General features: G+C 43.5%; 1 pseudogene; it reads right to left on the bottom strand.

The window, feature by feature from the left end:
* Nucleotides 1-16,288, bottom strand: part of LOC142454698 (WAS/WASL-interacting protein family member 2-like) — a 106,965-nt pseudogene extending 90,677 nt beyond the window's left edge.
* Between the last annotated feature and the right edge of the window lie 4,298 nt (nucleotides 16,289-20,586).

The following is a 20,586-nucleotide window of genomic DNA, read 5'->3' as shown; positions in this document are numbered from 1 at the left end:
TCCTTATTCTTTTTTTATGTTCATCTGCATAAGAATACAAAAAACATATCCTAAGCATCCGCAGTAAGAATATTCATTCATCTACGAGTCTAAAAATTTAGATAGAACTATGCTTGTTATTCATTTCATAAACCTCATTATGCTGTATGAAATAATAAACTACTCTTCTGTATGTCATTTTTTAAATCCTTAAGACTGCCATTAGGGGACTTCCAGCGAGATGGCAACTGATTAACACACACCAGAGCGAATCTGCTGAAATTGGTGCAGGAGAGTCACTGGGAGGGAAATTCTACACTGAAGGAACATCATAAAGGTAAGTAGGCACAGATCCACTAGGTTTTGAGGATCTGGGGGGTTTGGCTTACCAATGTTGAGGCCAGCTAGGGTTTAACTTTAGCCCTCCACTGCCTTGGCCAGAGCCAGGAACTTTTGGAGCCAGCCCCGGGGCTTTATCTCAACACATCCACAGCTTGCCGCCACCTCAGGGCAGGGTTCAAACCCCTCTAACTCCACAGTCATGGATTGGAGGTCAGCTATCTTGTTACTTTTGTTTCGCTCTCCTCTCTCTTTCCCCCCACAGTCTCAGCAGGCTCAGTTTTTTTTCTTTTTCTCTTACCTTTTGTCTCACACATCACTGCTGACTTCCAGTTTACTTCCCTTAGGCTAGAGCATTTACACCAGCCCCCCACCCAGCTGTGGGAGCACCACCTTCAAGCATAAAACAAGGCTGGGGAAATCCCGCCCTCCTTCCACCGGGGGAAATCCCACCTGACAGCCTCTGCCATGCCTACAACTAGCCAGCCCACCTTCCTCCAAAGGAAATCCTGTCCACCTTCCTCTGGGGGAAATTCTGCCTGCCTGCTTGCACTCTGAAGTGCCTAATATGTGGTTGGAGAAATTCTACTCACCTTCTACCTAATAGCAAAAGAAAACAAATTTTAAAAATCAGGGCTGAGATTCAGGAGAGGGAAAATAAGAAAACTATGGGAAAAAATAATGCTGCTAAAAATTGGTTCTTTTAAAGGATAAAAGAATCAGCAAACTTCTGGCAAGCCTAACCAAGAAAGGAAGGAACAAATTTCAATAGCAAGGATGAGGGACATTACAACAGGCCCTCATGAAATCCAAGGATAATTACTCAGTACTACAAAAGACTGTACCCCCAATGAATTCAACAAGTTGGAAGATATGGACAAATTCTTGGAAAAACAATCCCTCCTCAGACTATTGCCGATGGATTCTAAGAATTTTAAAGGACCCATGGCAATAGAAGAAATAGACAAGGTTATCAAGGGACTACCAACCAAAAAAAAACAAAAAATTCCCTAGACCGGATGGCTTCACAAGAAAATTCTCCTAAGCATCCAGGGAAGAACTGACACCAAACCTACACAAGTTCTTCCAGAACATAGAAAAAGATGGCAAGCTCCCAAACTCTTTCTATGAAGCAGTACAACTCTGATACCCAAACTGGGCAAGAATCCCACAAAAATTGAAAACTACATACCAATATCCCTAATGAACATCGATGCGAAAAAACTTTAACAAAATATTGGCCAATATTATACAAAAGTATATAAAACAAATAATTCACCATGACCAAGTGGGATTCATACTATGGTTGCAGTGATGGTTCAACATAAGAAAGACCACTAGTATCATTCGCCACATTGACATGAAAAGCTGTAAGTACTACATGATAGTATCGATAGATGCAGAAAAAGCATATGACAACATCAACACCAATTCCTGTTTAAGCCACTCGAGATGATAGGAATGGAAGGAAAACTCAATATAATACAAACTATATATGGAAAAACTAATAGCCAACATGGTAGTCAATGGAGAAAAGACTAACACAATCCCACTGAAAAAGGGGACCACACAAGGATGCCACTTGTCCACACTCTTATTTAACATCGAACTGGAGGTTTTAAAGGCTTACAAGTAAACAAGCAGCCATCAAGCTCAGAAGCAACAAAGGTCACATGGAAGAATCACACAGCCTGTGTGTTCAAGAGGTGTAGAAGGGACCAGGCATCAGGCATCAAAGAACAAAAAAAGGATATCAGTGGGTGCCCACCTTCCCAATATAATCACTGAAGCTAAATGTGTGAATAAGCAAATGTGGTGAAAAACTGATAGTGCCTGGCTGTCAAAAGATATAGCATCTGGGGTTTTAAAGACTTGAAGAAAAACAAGCGACCATCTAGCTCAGAAGAAACAAAGCCCACATGGAAGAAGCACACCAGCCTGTGTGACCATGAGATGTTGAAGGGATGAGGGATCAGGCCTCAAGGACCAACAAATCATATTATTGTAAATAAGGATAAGTGCAGAGTGTAGACTCAGAGCCAATCTGTAGGCAACTGGACACCCCCTTACTGAAGGGTCACAGGAACGAGACAATCCAGATAGGGTGCAAGGTAGCAATGATGAAGCATACAACTTTCCTCTAGTTCTTAAATGCTTCCTCCCCCACTATCATGATCCCAATTCTACCTTACAAATCTGGCTAAACCAGAGGATGTACATTGGTACTGATAGGAACTGGAAACACAGGGAATTCAGGACAGATGATCCCTTCAGGACCAGTGGTGAGAATAGCGATATCTGGAGAGTGGAGTAGAAAGGGGAAACCAATTACAAGGATCTACATATAACCTCCTCCTTGGGGGATGGACAACAGGTAAGTGGGTGAAGGGAGGCATCGGACAGTGTAACATATGACAAAATAATAATTTATAAATTGTCAAGAGTTCATGAGGGATGGGGGAGCGGGGAGAAATGGGGGAAAATAAGGAGCTGATATCAAGGGCTCAAGTAGAAAGCAAATGTTTTGAAAAGGATGATGGCAACAGGTATACAAGTGTGCTTGACAAAATGGATATATGTATGGATTGTGATAAGAATTGTACAAGCCCCCAAAATGGGTAAAAATTCAATAAAGCTTAAAAATGAAAAATTGAAGAAAAAAACTGTGGTACATAGATATAGTGGAGTACTACACATCCCTAAAAAGCAGCGATGGATGAATAAAGCACATCACTGATGCCAAGAACTGGCGGAAATTATGCTAAGCGAAGTAAGCCAAGCACAAAAGGACAAGTACAAAATGAGTCCACTGAGTGAGCTTGAAAATTCAAGAGTCTTAGGTGAAAAGCTACTGTACACATCCATTCCTGGTGAGAAGTCCAGGTAGTGTGGCAGGGGCCAGACCAAATCTAGGGATACATATGGTAGCCAACTAAAAAGGAGAGGAAAAAAATAAGACATGGGTAACAGGGCACTGCCCATCCAAGAGGAGGGGATTGTTTACATCTCCACAGGGAAAGAGGGCCACACTTCAACTTGGTGTTCCAAGATGTGAATGCAACATACCGCATGAATCAGGCAACCAATAGAGAGGTTTGAGGAGCCGGCCCTATTCCCAACTATATGGACAGCTCCCTCTCCCAGCAGAAAAATTCACTTCAGAGGACAGCATTGAAGCTACAGCTCAGGGAGAGGAACATGTCTGATCAGAGCACACAGGAGCAAATGAAGTGGGGGAAAGAGAGAGTGAAGCACATCCTGGCCCACCAAGCCCTGAGGACTATATCCCTGTTCAGAGAAGCCAATGCACACAGAGTACCATAAGACACGAAGTCCCTCTCTGACCCATAGCAGTACTGGAGACAACACTGGATACACAGTGCAGGAATTGCACCCAATGTGATCCCACCACAATGAGGAGAAACACTAAGGGCATGCAACAGAACAGCAAAGGCTACAGAGCAAGGAAGTCCCCAGGAAATACCAAAAATAGACTCTGTGACCTTGGCACCCCATCAGACTTGACCAAAAAACACTCCTAAAAGTCAAAAAACAGACCTTGAACTATTCATCTCTTTTTATTTATTTTATTTTTAATGTCATTGGTTTGTTGTTGTTATTTTGTTTTCTTTTGTTGCTTTATTTTGCTGTCTTGCTTTTGTGCATATTATTATCTCTGCAGGTCTATCTAGATAAGATAGGCAGATTAAACAATCTGAAGGAGAAAAAAATGGGACCAAAGGTTCTCAGGGGACATGGAAGAGGGGGAGGTGGGGGGAAGGGAATGGTTTTTAACAAATCCAGTGATAAGGGAACAGTGATCATTGGTCAATGGCAAGGAGGGTGTAGAAGGCCTGGAAGGGCTTGATCAATGGGAATGTAACCTAGAGGAATTACTAAAACCCAAATGAAAGCTGAGCATGATAGTGGGACAAGAGGAAAGTAAAAGGAAATAGAGGAAAGAACTCATAGGCAAAGGGCAATTATATAGGTCTAATTAGAGGCATGCACATATGTAAATATATTTATATATGATGATGGGGAAATAGATCTATGTACATATATTTATAGGTTTAGTATTAAGATCAAAGATGGATATTGGGCCTCTACTTAAGTACTCCCTCAATGCAAGAACACTTTGTTCTATTAACCTGCATTCCATGATGCTCACCTTCCCAAAAGGATCACCGAAGACAAAATGGATGCATAAGCAAATGTGGTGAAGAAAGCTGATGGTGTCCGGCTATCAAAAGAAATAGCATCTGGGGTCTTAAAAACTTGAAGATAGACTAGCATCCATCTAGCTGAGAAGCAACAAATCCCACATTGAAGAAACACATCAGCCTGTGTGAGCATGGTTGATGGAATCAAGGATGAGGCATCAAAGAACCAGAAATTATATCATTGTGAATGAGGGGAGTGCAGAGTGAAGACCTAAAGCCTTTTTGTAGGTAACTGGACATCCCCTTACAGAAGACTCATGGGAGGACATGAGCCAGTCAGGATGCAGTATAACACTGATGAAATATACAACTTTCCTCTAGTTTTTTAATGCTTTCTCCCCCCACTCCTCAACCCCACTATCATGACTCCATTTCTACCTTACAAATCTGGCTAGACCAGAGCATGTACATGGGTACAGATAAGAGCTGGAAACACAGGGAATCCAGGACAGACCTATGGATTGAGGACCAATATTGAGCGTAGCACCACCAGGAGGGTAAGGGAAACGTTGGGGGAGAAAGGGAGAACCAATCACAATGATCTACATACAATCCCCTCCCTGGTGAATGGACAGCAGAAAAAGGGGTGAAGGAAGACATTGGTCAGTGTGAGACATGGAAAAATAATAACAATTATAAATTATCAAGAGTTCAGGAGGGAGTGAGGGAAGATGGGGGAGGTGGGGGGAATAAGAAGCTCATACCAAGGGCTCAAGTTGAAACAAAATGCTTTGAAAATGATAATGGCAACACATGTACAAATGTGCTTGACACAATGGATGGATGGATGGATGGATGGATGGATGGATGGATGGATGGATGGATGGATGAATTGTGATGAGAGTTGTAGGAGCCCCCAATAAAATGATTTTAAAAAAAGACAGTCATTAGGACAGAGAAGAAGCTATTAAATTATTGTAATCTTACCACTGGCCTAGGGGTGAGGGACTTTACCACTGAGCTTCCTTTCCCCTTGTTTTCTTATCTCTGCTTCAAATTGTTTCAGTTCACACTGTTTTTTTCCACAGACATGGGCACAGCCACTAATGGGTTCTGCATTTTACATCTTGCTTCTTCTGTTTTCAAAATTTCTGCTTTATTTGTTCACTGTTGGGCCAATTAACTAAGGAGGAAGTGAGAGCAGAAGACAAGGAATTGTAATTGCCTAGGTTTATCTTAATGTCCACCTCTGAGCCAATCAAATGTGATGAAGGAGATAAAATTTGAAAGATGAAAGCAGTACCCATTTGAACTTTATGACTGAAATTCAGGAGGAGAATCTCCCAGAAAAGAAAGTGCTATTTTAGTGGAAGGGAGAGGTTCTGGAATAACTAATAATTTATCTCTATTGTCAGTAGAAATAGGAGCCCTGGTGGGTGCAGCACTGTTAATCACAAAATCAGAAGTTCAAATCCACCAATAGCAATACTAGAGAAAGATGAGACTTTCTGTTCCTATAAACATTTACAGTCCCCGAAAATTGCAGGGAGCAGTTCTGTTTGGCATATAGGGTCGCTGTGAGTTGGAATCAAGCAGATGGCAGTGCGTTGGGGTTTTGTTGTAGTTTTGCTTTGCTTTTGATTGACACAAATAAAGTGATTTCAAAAGAGCTAGTAAGTTTGAAGTGGAGAAGATACGATTACTCTGTCTATAATTTAGAGTGAATAGTCTGATCCTCATCTTAGAGAATAAAAGTGTGATATCTTTAAGACAGCAGAGTCTGACTCCTATATGCTACCAGTATGTGTCCTTAGTAAATTAATCCACTAGTCTGTGTTTTTTCCTTGTAAATTGAAAGAATAATCTTTCCCTCAGAGTGATGTTAAAGGGATAAAATAAAACAATATACACAAGCATCTGCAATGACAAGTGCTCAATGCATGCTTATAACCTTCTGTTGTCAGTGTTAATCCAGCAGTGAATTGATCCCAGCATTCCTGACTTAGAGGTAAATAGCCTTTTCCATTCCAGTACACAGGGTCTTTGAACTATCATTGCTCCCCACCTGATGAACACGTAACCACACGTGTAGCTTTCACTGATTTCAAGGAGGGCCATTATCTTCAAGGGCATATTAGGTCATCTTCTCCTGTCTTCCCCCCTAACTTTATACACAGTAGTGATGGAGCTAAAGGTAATGGAAAAGCTGAACTTTTAAACTAAGTAATTAATGATAGACTTGTGTGTCATTTATACCTTTACCAATCAATGCAGGACTGAGCAAGAACTTTTGGCACACGGAGGTCCTGTCTCTTGACTGAAGAACATTACTTTGAAAAAAAGACTGGACATGAGCAACATTCAAATAAAAGGGAGACCATTGAGACTAATTTGGCATTCCACTGAAAACAAGATGACAAAGCAGAGCTTCCCAACTGTGAATGTATGTTTGCAGAGGATGTTTAACCTCATTCAAACTCATTGTCACCATCACTAAACTAGCATCAAAAAATTTTAAAAAAACACATACAATAAACTTAGATAAACCTCAGGAAACTATAGGGAGCATGTCTATGATGTCCCCTAGGTTTCTTTGAGAGTCTATTGGTCTCCCAGTAACTCCCAATAAAGGAGGCAAGCTGTACTATGATCCTGATCTGTGCCTAATCTGCATATTTGATCAAGAAGGTGTGGCTTTGTTAAAGGGTGCCATTGTCATCAGGTTGATTTTGACTCAAGGAAAGCATTTGTGTTCCAGAGTAGAGCTGTCCCATGAAATTTCCCTGGCTATACTATTTATGAAAGAAGATTGCCAGCCTTTTCTTTCATGGAGCCACTGGGTGAGCTCCAGTCAAGTAGCAGTTATGTCACCAAGGGACATTGAAAAGTGTGTAGAAGGGTCTTAATTTCTATAATGTGATGTGTAATTGTGAGGTTTCTCGAATGGGTAATACCTTCTTGGTTCTTGGCTTCCCACAAGAAAGAATTCATGCCGAAGCGCGTTTGTAATCCAAATGTGTTTTTATGAAGAAAGAGAAGAGTTTCAGGTTTTGCAGTCTCAGAACAAACTATTTCAGGGAAGCATACCAAGCCATGTGGAAGTTGCGGGCAAGTTCACAACTGGACACGAGCAACCTCATGGAACAGCGCACCCACATGTGCAGAACTGAGGCCAGAGAGAGTGCAGCACAGCTCAAGTGGGCGCTGGCTCGGTGAGTAAATGAGAAGAGAGCCAGGCACGAAAGACTGTGGCCCCAAATAGGCCCATGTGCGTGAGGGACACCTGACCCTCCAACCTGCCACTGTGACAGAAATGTGTTCCTGAGTAAGACATGTCCTTCATCCTCAGGGCTTCTTTCTCAAAGTCTGTCATAGTCTGTCCCAGTATGATCCTTACATTCTTCCAAGCCAAGTCATCGGCTAAGATGAGGTGCTGAAAGGTCTTTGTGTACTGTTCGGACTGTCTGAATAACTGCCTAGGTCCCTCTTAATCTGTCTGAGTTCACTTGGGGTGAAAGGCTTGTGAATGGCCCAGGGACCAAGCTCCCCAGCTGCCTCTATTAAGGGTAGGACTTTGATGGGGCTACCTGTTCCCCCAGCTTCTACAGGTTCAGGGACTGAGTGTGGTATGGCTGGGCTGGAGGTAAAGTAACCTTCAGCTTCAGGGCCTCTTAGGGGGCCCTTGGTATACTTGGAATGAAGGTATTTACTGCTTCTCAAGAGAAAAACAATGCCTTAATATAGGGAACTCCTCCCGATTCCCCATCCACTTGCAGAAATGTTCTAGCTGAATCCTAGCTGGAAAGGAAATATGCTGTTCTTTGGCCAGGATAGCCCATCACCTAGAATGTACTTAGGCCAGATGGTGCTGCATAACTATGTAAATTAGACAGGATGCAATGGGGACAGATCCTTCATTGCTCATCTGGAAAACAAAACAGAGAATTTGGGAAAGCCTGGTGCCCCAAGGTCATAAATGTAGTCCCAGCGTGTGCCACATCTAAATATGGCACCATGGGACCAGAACCTCAGATGCCCCTGTTCAAAGGAGGTGGTCGGGGGGGGGCCCAGTCTCTGCCGGCAAACTGGGCCTCAACTGTTTTCTAGATGCAAGTGAAGGGTTGGTGGGTCACTGGCTCAGACGACCTTACAGGGCCCACAGGGGGAATTAGTGGCATGAGTAATTAACCTGAACCTCTGACGACAGGGCCACTGCTTGGAGTGACCGTACAACAGCCTTCAAAGGTGACCACTGGCATGAGCCTTTTCTGCAACCTTTGAAGGAGAGACCTGTCAATTGGCTCAGAGTACATTCTAGGGAAATTGGGATCCTTGGCTGGACACAGATGGTCACAGAGGAACTGTACCTGGAACGTGCATGGCCCAGCGGCCAGAGGGCTGTAGGCAGTTGTGCCGAAAAGCCTTTCCTAACAGCAGGGTTAGCAATTACTCAGTGGCCCGGCTTCCAAATGCCTTTGCCAAGGCTTGGCAACAGGAAAACCAGCCAGTGGAAAACCAAAACAACACACGAGAAGAAAGCCAAAGCAAAACACCAAACAGGGCCAAGCTGCTTGTTTGTAAACAAGAGAAAACAGCGGTGCATCCATGGGAAAACCCAGGGCAACCCCGTGGGAGCCAGGTAGGGCTAGCCAGAAAATACCACCCCCCTCCCCCACCCCCCACCCCACCACCACCATGTATGTGGAGCACTGGGCACCATCTAGTGGAGGTCAGAAGACCATGTGCTCCGTTTCCCAGCAATAAGATGGCAGCGGACACTGGGAGGTGGCATCTTGGTAGGGATCAGTAGAGGATCACGTGTTCGGCTACCCTGCAAGAAAAATGGCGTCCGCAGTGTGAGGCAGAGTTGGGGTCAGCGGGGAGCAAGCAATGGGAACCAGAGTCCTGCTGCGGCCCACAGGGTACACACCTACGCACGCGGCAGTTTTGCCGACAGAAACACGGATGGACCAGTGACAAGCAAAAGGCTTTGGGGACTGAAATTCCCAAACACTGCAGTTTTCTGACTGCACCAGAGGAAGTGAGGCTTCCGGAAGCGTGGGAGGCAAGGATTGCACCAGAAGAGCAGACACGCAGACACGCAGTCACGCAGTCAAGCACAGAAGCAGGACACACGCGGGAGAACAGGAAGGCAGACACGTGGGGAGGGAGGGAAGGGCCCCAGGGTGAAGTCGATCTCACTTAGCCCCAGGACGAGCTGCCGCTGAGCTGGGCTGCCAACAGCTTCAAAAGGCAGGATTGAATCCAGTAAATTCTACAGGCAGACCACTGGGGGGGGGGGGGGGGAGGAGGAGGAGGAGATTCCATCTCTCTTAAAGAGGCTGGAGTCTTCTGCACCATGCACCTCACGGTTTAAGTCCGACCAAGGGGCCAGTTTCTCGGTCCCTCAAGTCAAGGGTGGTGACGTGGAAGTCCGGCGGCACGGGAAGAGTCTGTGAAGCAGGGAACTGTGTGCCCGTTCCCGGGCTTACCTTGCTGTACTCCAAAAGCTGATTCCGAGTCAGTGGCACCACGTTTTGTTTCTCAAGTAGGCAATGCTTCGGTTTTTGCTTCAAACGAGAAACAATTCATGACGAAGTCCATATGTAATCCAAGTGGATATTATAAAGGAAGAGAAGTTTCAGGTTTTACAGTTTCAAAAAGATACACGCTATTTCCGGGAAGCAGGCCAAGCTTCACAACTAGACGTGAGCAAGCTCGTGGAACAGCCAACCCACTCGTGTGGGAACTAAGAACAGAGAGAGCACTGCACGGCACGAGTGGGAACTGGGGGGGGGGGGAGGAGAGGAAGTGACAGGAGACTGTCCCCCTCTGACAAGGCATAGACTCAGAGTAGGGTAAAAGAGAGATGGCCTTCGGCCACCAGGGTATTTCAAACCTTTGGCTGGGAAGGCATGGTTGAAGGTATTGATTGACCCCATTGGCTGAATTAAGTCCACCTGGGTGATGTCAGGAGTCTGGGCCTAGTTTGGGCCCCAGGTATACCGCCCACCTGGCTTGGAGGCTTGAAATGGAGCATTTCCAGTTAAGGGGTCCTGATAGGTGTTTAATGCTCACCTGATTTCCATCCCAACCTTCTTTATGGGGGTCTTCACAGGCATGGGAGGGACAAACCTTGTCCCTGTCTCTAGATACCTAATCTAATGTGTCATCTGATTGCAAACTTGTGTCCAGAAAGAAAACCAAAATTCCTTCCCCACCTCAACACTAAAAGATGAGATAGCAAATGTCAGGTATACCCTTTGTGTGGCTTCAAGACATCCTGTGCGTGCCCGCTGCAGGCTAGAAGATGTAAGGGCCCATTCGTGTTGAGGGTTGATGTGCTAAAGAGCTACCTCCCCTCCCTGAATGTCAAACCACTTGATAGAGAAAACGTGTAGTCAGCTGAGGTCATGGTTGACTGTCTTCGGTTTTATTTCTATGCTCACAACCACGGGCATGGGAAGACTAGCCCTATTTTGGAAAAGATCTCCATTGTTTCAAGATGGAAATGTTTTCAAAGGCTCTCTCTCCAGGCCTACAATGGGCCTCCATTAAGGAACAACAAAGGAGCTGCCATGAATGATGTCTCATACCAGTGTCTGGCTGTCCACAATGCCTAAAATTTATCTGTAGAGGAGAGCAATCTAGTTCTATAGCCAACCCCACCAGAAAATGTAGAAAACCCCAAACCCTCTTCTGATGTCTCTTTCTGATATAGATTATAGATTGCTCCCCTGGGGATGGTGGGGGTGGGGGGGGAAAAGGCTCTCAGGTGTCTGAGGTCAACTAGCACTAGGTCAAGATGATGACTCACCTAATTGCCTATCATGTTACCTGCTTATAATATTACCCATTGACTATGTAATATGTAAGCCCTATTATATATTATACCCATAGGAAAATACATTCACTCTCTTGGTCCAGAAAAGGAACCGCTGTACCCTTCTGTCTACCTGTCTGTCTTATTTCCCACACTCACAAAGTAACTCTTTTCGACCCTTTGGGCTGTTGGCGTCTGGTACCCCGACTGAAAAAAGAAAAGAACAGAGTGCAGCGAGTGCAGCATACTATGCTTACTGCAACTGAGTTGCCACAGTGGATTTTCCAATACTGCACCGAAGAATAAGGCAGACCATTCACGTTGTCCCAGCAGGTCTGAGGAGGTCTCCCCACTGGGAGAAGAGACTTTACAGAGAAGCTAACCATATGGCAGAGTACAATCAGAAGATATACTCAAAAAGTAAGGAAACTGGAAGTGGCTGGGCTAAACCTGCCCAGTGTTTCTTCCCATACACTCTCAGCACACTGTCCCAGTTCCCTGCTTGGAGGGCAGGAATGAGGTATCGGCTGGGATGGGGTAGAATTCCCTTCATGAATATTAATTTGTGTATAACAAGCACCAGAGTTTAGGAGTAAGATTTCCTCTTTAACCATTTTAAAGTGGAAAGAAGAGAGTTGGTCTCTGTGTGTGTGTACTTGTTCATGTGTAGCTACACCAATGCTAACTGTCCAATAACAACATTTCGAAGCCATAATTTTTCTCATATTTTACCTTGTTAAGTTATCAATATTGAAATAGCATCATCAAATTTATCTTCAAAACTGGAACACATCTGGGTCAGTCATCTGAAAGACTAAAGTCTTTTTAGTGAATAATAAACCTCACTTCTTTTTTCTCTGTAAAGATTTTAGCATTAGACTCTATTCAAGGTAGTTAAGATCCAGAGACGCCTCTAAGTGCAGCCCTCTACAAGTCTGTTTTTAGGCTTTCCAGGTTTGAGAAAGTTTTTGGTTTTGTTTTGTTTTAGAAAGGCTTATGAGGTCCATATCAATCAATAAGAGCATGAAAAATCAATGGAGTTGCAAAGTGAGTATCATGTGTTATCGTGACAAAACAGGCTCATGCAAAAGGAAAGCATTGGTACTTGATCCCCCCAGAAAGATGTTTGTGGTTTTCTTTTTATTTTTGAAATAAAAGAAAATAACCAAAGATACCTGATCACACTTCTAGCATATTATGCAGAATTCCTAGGAGGCTGTATTCCAACTGAAAATCTCATTAATTTCAATTGTTAAAAATCCATAGTCATACAATATTGGTCCTGTAAGTAAATCATCAGTTTTAAAAATGGGAGAGGAATAACCCCAAAAGAAAAGCGATCTCACTCTTTACACAGCTCCAAAGAAGCATATATCGACTAGGCAGACAGGTAAGCAAAGTGCGACATTTTCAACAGGCTAAAGGGTTGCTGTTGAGGGTGCTAGGTTTAGCTGCTGTCAAATTGACTCTGGATCGTGACAACCCATGTACAGAAAGAACAATATTCTGCCTGGTTTCATGTCATCTTCATGAGCTAAAGTGCACTGTTTTGTTAATTATACATTTTTAGTTCTTCCAGCACTATACTGAACAATGTATTGTTTTGATCCATAGGGTTTTCAATGATTAATTTTCAAAAGTGGTTTCTAAGTTTCTCTTCCTAGTCCATTTTTCCTAGGCTGGAAGCTCTGCTGATATCTGCGCACCATTGGCGACTTTCCTGGTATTTGAAATATGGGTGGTTTAACACTCCGCCACCAACATTAAATGCACCTGGAAGCCACAAGTTTCCAGCGGCAAGCTGTGTGGAAGCAGAATGACCCTTGGGGGCCCTGTATTTACAGCTCTGACACTAACCACATATGCATGTATCCACCAGCAAGCACACACACAAACACACACCAGAAAAATTGTTACCAACCACACATGCACACATATATGCGCCCAAGTACCCACCAGAAAGCCTGATGCCCACCCACCCCCACCCACCAAGCGTGTTATAGGTTAACACCACAGCAGACTACATATACACTCAACAGGAAGACTGCAATCACATATATGTCTTCCTGCCTTGAGCATTATTTCATGTGTCACATGAGTCTAAAGAGGGATTTATGGACTGGTATTAGACATATGGGCCGATACTGGACTTATAGACTTGATCTGGACTGGGCTGGAATGTTTTCTCAATATACAATTGCTCTTTGATATAAAGCTCTTTATTAAACACATATGAGTGCCTAGGAATTTCTCTAGTCAACCCAAAGTAACACACACATACACAACACACACACACCAAGTAAACTTCCCCCACGTAGATACACACACATACTGCATCTACTAGGAAGACTACCACAACCACTCACACTCCACACACATGTAACCACCAGGTGGATCACCACCACATATGCACTTGTACTCTTCAGGAGGCCTGTCACCAAACACACACATATATGTATCCACTAGGAGGATTGCCACACCACCACCACCACATGCACTCGAACTGCCACCACACACATGCTACCACAGATGGGTACAGGGGGGAAGGGGGTCTGGTGGCAGTCTTCCTTGTAGGTTCATTTGTGGGAGTTGGTGGCAGTCCTCCTGGTAGGACATGTGCTGTGTGTGTACATGTGTATATGAGGGACTGCTGGCAATGCTTTTTATGGGTATGTATCTGGGGGCAGGGGGAGCTGGTAGCAGTTTTCACAGTGAATACGTGTGTGTGTGTATACATGTGTGTCTGATGGAGATCATTTTGGTGAGTACGTGTGTCTCGGGGTTGGGGAGTGGATTGATACGGACACATGTTTGCATGTAAATGAATGGTTGGTTGGTAGCAGTCTCCTGAAGCGTACACATTATGTATGTGTGTGTACGGGGGGGGGGCTGGTGGCAGTCCTCCTTATGGTACATGTGTCAGGGGTGAGGGGATCGATTGGATTGCTAGTGGCAGTCCTTCTTATGAGCACATGTTTCTCTGTATGAATGTGTATTGGGGACTGGTGGCCGTCATCCTTATGGGTACATGTGTATGTGTATGTGCATGTGTATGTGTGAGGGGGGAGCTGGTGGCAGTCCTGGCAGGCATGCAAATGTCTATGCATGTGGGTAAGTGGTGGCCATCCTCCTGGTGGATGTGTGTGTGTGTCCACGAGAAATGCATTATTGGTTGCTGCCCCCCTGATGGATGTGTGTGCATGTATATGTGCACATGTATGTGTAGTTGGTGTCTGTCCTCCTGATGGGTTCATGTGTCTCTGTGTTTGTGTAGGGGGGACTGGTGGCAGTCTTCCTCCTGTCATGTGTGTGTTGTGTGTGTGTTGACAATGTTTTTATTGGCTACCTTTGTGTGGTGACAATCCTCCTGGTGGATATGTGTGTGTACATGTGTGTGTGAATGTGTGTATATTGACAGTGTGTCTGCTGGTGTTTCTGATGGTTACCTTTGTATGGTGGCAATCCTCCTGGTATATGTGTGTGTGCATGTAGGCTGCTGATAGCAGTCCTGGTGCTGGTGTGTATATGTGTGTGTGATTGATAAGAATCTCTTTGGTAGGTATGTGTTTATGTGTGGCAGTCCTTCTGATGAGTACACGTGTGTGCATGCATGTGGGGGGGTCTAGTGGCAGGACTGTAACTAAGGAGGCCCTCAGGGGTCATCCTGTATCCGTGTCGTTACAGCTGCTAGAAGGTTCTGTGGTAGATTGGTGTTCCATACATCCCTTTACATCTTGGGAAAGGTTCTGTGACCTCTTGGTGTGCTTGACTTATCCTGTCTTTACAGATGGTAGAAGACTCTGGCATCTTGCTGTATGATCTTTGTACAGATGGTGGAACGTTCTGTTGCTTCTGGGTGCCACAGAGGTTGAAAGTTCCATGGCCTCTTCATGTCCTTGATGTATCCTCTCTTTGCAGCTGGTCAAAGGTTCTGTGACTTCTTATTATCCGTGATATATCCTCTTTACTGCTGGTGGGAGGCAGTAGTCTCTGAGTATATTTTACTTATCCTTGTCTTGACACCTGGTGGAAAATTATGTAGCTGCTTTTATTATTGATAAGCTTTGGATTATTGATAAGCTTTGGTGGAAAAAGGTTGAGTTTCGTTCCATCAATTGACAGTCAGAGAACCTCACCAGCAGTTTTCCCTTCTGTTTGCCCCACCTGGCATTATGGGGCTTCCCTCGATCTCTGGGGTGCTTAGCCCCAGAAACTGTTAAAAACCAGAAGGACATGAAGGGTGAAGCCAGGGTTCTCTTTGGAAGGTGGGCCTAGTTGGTCACACATTGAGAGAACTTGAATGGGGCCTCTATCACCCCAAATCTGTGGCCTTTGTTAGGAATTTGGTTATAGCTAAGGATACATGCTGCTCGATACCCCCCAAAAGACTTGCTTGAGAACCCTGTGTCCTCAGTCCCAATTGGGGTCTGAAAGGCAGGCTCTGTTTCCAGTGTGACTGCATGTTGCTGATGATGATAGCTCTCCAAACCTTCCCAAAGCTCTTCAAGTAGCAGACATGACTATTTCTTCCCACATAAGCTGGTCCTGGGTGTTCGGGTCCCCAGGGAAGGAGGGGAAAGAGTCTGAGTAGGAAGTCTCTGAGGGAAACCCACTTAACATGAGGCAGTATCTGTACTAATATGAACACCTGCTTCATTGTGATGGTGTCACGGATGACAAGGGCCCCCGGGGGGTGCCAAGGGCATGAATCTGGAGCCCAGCCGACAAGTCCAGTGAGCAAGTGAGGCTAACATGCATACAATTATGACCTGTGTGAGACAGGTTAGGGAGCAGGAAAGTGGAAACCATGTTTGGAATGGCAGGCCTGGTCCTCAAGTGGACCAGCCAGTTGTAGCCATTGCTGAGTGGATCCCACTACATCTCACTCCATACCTTTGCCACCATCCTCTACACCGGCTTCTTTTGTGCTGACTAGCTCGTGCATCCCTGTTCTAGCTGTGTCCATTTGACTGCTCTGTACCATTCCTTCTCTTGCTGCCTGAGCAGTTGGAAGGGTCAGCCACCCTCCTAGCCCCTATCACTGACCACCGATGATGAAAGGATTCCCACTTTCACATGAGCAGGGCCAGTTTAGGGATGTGTTAGAGTTAGGGTTAGGGTCAGGTTTAGGATTAAAATTAGAGTTAGTTTTAGGGTTAGCCTGAGGGCTGGGATTAGTTTTAGGGTTGGGATTAGGATTAGGGTTTAGTGTTAGGGTTATGGTTAGGTTTAGGATTAAATTAAGGGTTAGACTGAGTTGAGGGTTTGTGTTAGGCCTATAGTTAGGGTTTGTATTAGCATTAGTGCTGTGGTTAGGATTAGGGTTAGGATTAAGGATAAATTTAGAATTAGAGTTAAGGTTAGGGTTAGCATTAGGTTAAGTGTTGGTGTTAAGGTTAGTGTTTTGGTTAGGGTGAGGTTAGGGTTTGTGTTAGGACTAATGTCAGGGTTAGGGTCGGGGTTCAGTTTAGCATTTGTTTTAGGGTTAGGGTCAGTTTAGGATTAGGGTTAGGGTTAAGGTTGGGATTAGGGTTAGTGTCAGGGTTATGGTTGGTGTTAGATTTAGAGTTAGCGTTAGCGTTAGGTTTAGGGTTGGGGTAAGGTTAGGTTTGGTATTAGACTTAGTGTTGGGGTTAAGTTTAGGGTTGCTGCTAGACATAGGTTTAGGGTTCCTGTCAATGTTAGTGTTTGGGTTATTGTAATGGTTGGTATTAGACACACTTTTAGGGTTAGGGTTATTATTAGGGTTAGGACTAGAGTTAGTCTTAGGGTTAGCTTTAGGGTTAGGGTAGGCTTGATGTTAGACTGATGGTTAGGGTTAGGGTTATGTTTGGTGTTAGAGTTATGGTTAGAGTAAGGGTTGGTGTAGCTTTAGGGTTAAGGTTAGATTTGATGTTAGACTTATGGTTTGAGTTAGAGTTGGTGTTAGATTTAGGATTAGGGTTAGTTTTTGTGTTTGAATTAGGGTTCTGTTTGGTGTTGCACTTAAGTTTAGTGCTAGGGTTAGGGTTAGCATTAGGGTTAAGGTAAGGTTAACCTTGGTCTTAGATTTATGGTTAGGTTTCGTGTGTGAGTTAGGGTCAACTTAGGTTTAGGGTTTCAGTTAGGGTTAGGGTTTGTGTTAGATTTAGCATTAGGGATAGGGTTAAGATTAGGTTTAGGGTCAGACTTAGGGTAAGTGTTACGGTTAGAGATAGGTTTAGGGTTGGTGTTTGATTTAGGGTTAGGGTTATGGTTAGTGTTAGGATTATGGTTTGTGTAAGACATAGGTTTAAGTTTATAGTTGGTTTTATAGTCAGGGTTAGGGTTATTTTTAAGGTTAGGGTTTGGATTGGCATTAGATTTAGGGTTAGGGTGAGGGATGATGTTAACTTCAGGGTTGTTTTTAGACTTGTTTAGGGTTAGTATTAGATTTAGGGTTAGAGGTATGGTTAAGTTAGTGTTAGGGTTATGGATTGTGTTAGAATTAGGGTTAGGGTCATGGTTGATTTTAGACAGCATTAAGATTATTTTTAGGGTTGGGGTTAAGTCTAGGATTAGGGTTTGTTTTAGACTTGAGAGTTAGAGTTTGGTTTGGTGTTAAACTTAAGGTTAGAATTGGTGCTGCACTTAAATTTAAGGTTAAGTTTAGTGTTAGGGTTAGGGGTATAGGTAGGGTTAGGGTTACAGTTTGTGTTAGACTTAAAGCTAGGGTTATGGTTGGTTTTAGATTTAGTGTTAAGGTTAATTTTAGGATTAGATTTCGGTTTAGGTTTAGAGTTGGTATTAGACTTAGGGTTAGGGTTAAGTTTGGGTTTAGGTTTAGGTTTAGGATTATATTAGGGTTAGAGTTTGAGTTAGGGTTTCTGTTAGGTGTAGGGGTAGGGTTAGGCTTGGTTTTATCCTTAGGTTTAAGGGTAGGGTTAGGGTTGGTGTTGGATTTAGAGCTAGGGTTTGTGTTAAACTTAGGGTTAGGAAGAATGTTAGGGTTAGCATTAGGGGGTTTTATGTGTTTTTGTTTTGTTTTTTTACTTACAGTTTTGGTTAGAATTAGCGATAGGGTTAGGGTTCCACTGGTTTAGCATTCGGGTTAGAATTACTGTTTGTGTTAGACTTAGGGTTTGAGTTAGACTTAGGTTTAGTGATAGTTAGGATTAGATTTGATTTAGGGTTGGTATTACAGTTTTAGTATTAGAGTTGGTGTTAAAGTTAGGGTTAGGGCTAGGTGTAGGGGTAGGGTTAGGCTTGGTTTTATCTTTAGGTTTAAGGTTAGGGTTAGGTTTGGTGTTGGATTTAACTTAGTGTTAGGATTGGTGTTAGTATTAAGGTTAAGGTTTGGGTTATAGTTAGGCTTGGTGTTAAACTTAGGCTTAGGGTTAGGGTTGGTGTTTGACTTAGTGCTAGGATTGGTTTTGAATTTCAGGTTAGGATTAGTGTTAGTGTTAGTGTTAGTGTTAGGGTTAGGGTTAGGGTTAAATTTGATGTTGGAATTAGGGAGAGGGTTAGTGTTAGACTTATTGTTAGACTTAAGGTTAGGATTAGTTTTAGGTTTGGCGGTAGAGTTAGGGCTAGGGTTAAGCATAAGGTTAGGGTTGATGTTAGATTTAGGGTTCATGGTATGGTAAATGCTATGGTGACAGTTTGTATTAGAATTAGGGTTTGGGTTAGGGTTGGTTTTAGACTTAAGGTTGGGGTTGTTTTACAGTTATGTTTAGGTTTAGGATTAGGGTTGGTGTTCCACTTATAGTTATGATAAGGATTGGTGCTAGCTTTAGAGTTAAGGTTAGACTTAGGGTTAGAGTTACGGTTGGTATTAGACTTAGGGTTAGAGTTAAAGTTGCTGTTAGACTTAGGGTTAGGATTAGGTTTGGCTTTTGACTTAAGTTTAGGGTTAGTGTTGCACTTAAGGTGACGGTTAGGGTTAGGATTTGGGTTAGAGTTAGGGTTAGGGTTATGATTCCGGTTAGGGTTAGGGTTAATGTTGGAGTTAGACTTAGCCTTAGAGTTGGGCTTGGATTTAGAATTTAGGTGAGGTTTAAGTTTAGGATTAGGTTTGGTGTTAGACTTGTAGTTATGTTTAGGGTTGGTGTTAGTCTTAGGGTGAGGCTTAGGTTTAGGCTTGGAGTTATGCTTATGTTAGGTGTTACACTTAGCTTAATGTTTAAGGGGTAGGGGTGGTGTTATACGTAGGGTTAGAGTTAAACTTAAGGTCAGGGTTGAGGTTAGGATTAGGGTGAGGTTTAGGGTTAGGTTGATCGTTGGGCTTCGGTTTGGTGTTACACTTAGGTTTATGTTTAGTGTTCGTTTGGGTTAGTTAGTTGGTTTTGGTGTTAGACTTAGGGTAAGATTTATGGTTAGGCTCACGGGTAGGTTTAGAGTTATTCTAAGGCTTAGGGGTAGGTGTAGGGTTAGACTTGGTGGTAGACTGATGGTTAGGGTTAGTTTTAGGTTTGGTGTTAGAGTTAGGGCTGGGGTTAAAGATAGGCTTAGGGTTGTTATATTTAGGGTTATGCTTATGGTTATGGTTAGTGCTATTGTTATGGTTTGTGTTAGACTTAGGGTTCAGGTTCAGGTTGGTTTTAGACTTAGGGTTAGGGTAGTTTTAAGGTTGGGTTTAGGTTTAGGGTTAGGGTTGGAGTTAGAGTAATGGTAATGGTTGGTGTTAACTTTAGAGTTAAGGTTAAAGTTAGGGTTAGGGTTACTGTTGATATTAGACTTAGGGTTAGAGCAGGGTTGCTTTTAGACTATTGTGTTAAGGTTAGTTTGGTGTTTGACATAGGTTTAGGATTGATGTACTTAAGTTTGGGGTTAGGATTAGTGTTAAGTTTGGTGTTAGACTTATGGTTGGGTTAGGGTTAGGTTTGGTGTTATAGTCAGTGTTAGGTTAGGGGTATGTTTAGGGTTAGGGTTACAGTTTGAGTTAGATTTAGGGTTAGCATTATAGTTAGGGTTAAAGTCGGTTTTAGACTTAGGTTAGTCTTAATTTTAGGGTTAGCAACCAGTTTAGGGTTTGAGTTGGTGTGAGACTTAGATAAAGGTTAGGTATAGGGTTATACTTAAGGTCAGGTTTACTTTTAGGATTTGTCTTAGGGATAGAGTTAGGGTTAGCAATAGGTTTAGGGTTATTGTTTTATATAGGCTTTGAGTTAGGGTCATTTGGAGAGTTAGGGTTAGAATTAGGGATAGGGTTAGTGTTAGACTCAGGTGTAGTGTTAGGTTTAGGGTTAGTGTTTGTGTTAGACTTAGGGTTAGGGTTTGTTTTAGGCTTGATGTTAGCCCTACACCTATCTCAGGTCCTAGCCC

The sequence above is a fragment of the Tenrec ecaudatus genome, chromosome 8 (assembly GCF_050624435.1).
Source record: "Tenrec ecaudatus isolate mTenEca1 chromosome 8, mTenEca1.hap1, whole genome shotgun sequence".
NCBI lineage: Eukaryota > Metazoa > Chordata > Mammalia > Afrosoricida > Tenrecidae > Tenrec > Tenrec ecaudatus.
The sequence above is the reverse complement of the archived record's forward strand: the minus strand, read 5'-3'. Positions and strand labels throughout refer to the sequence as shown.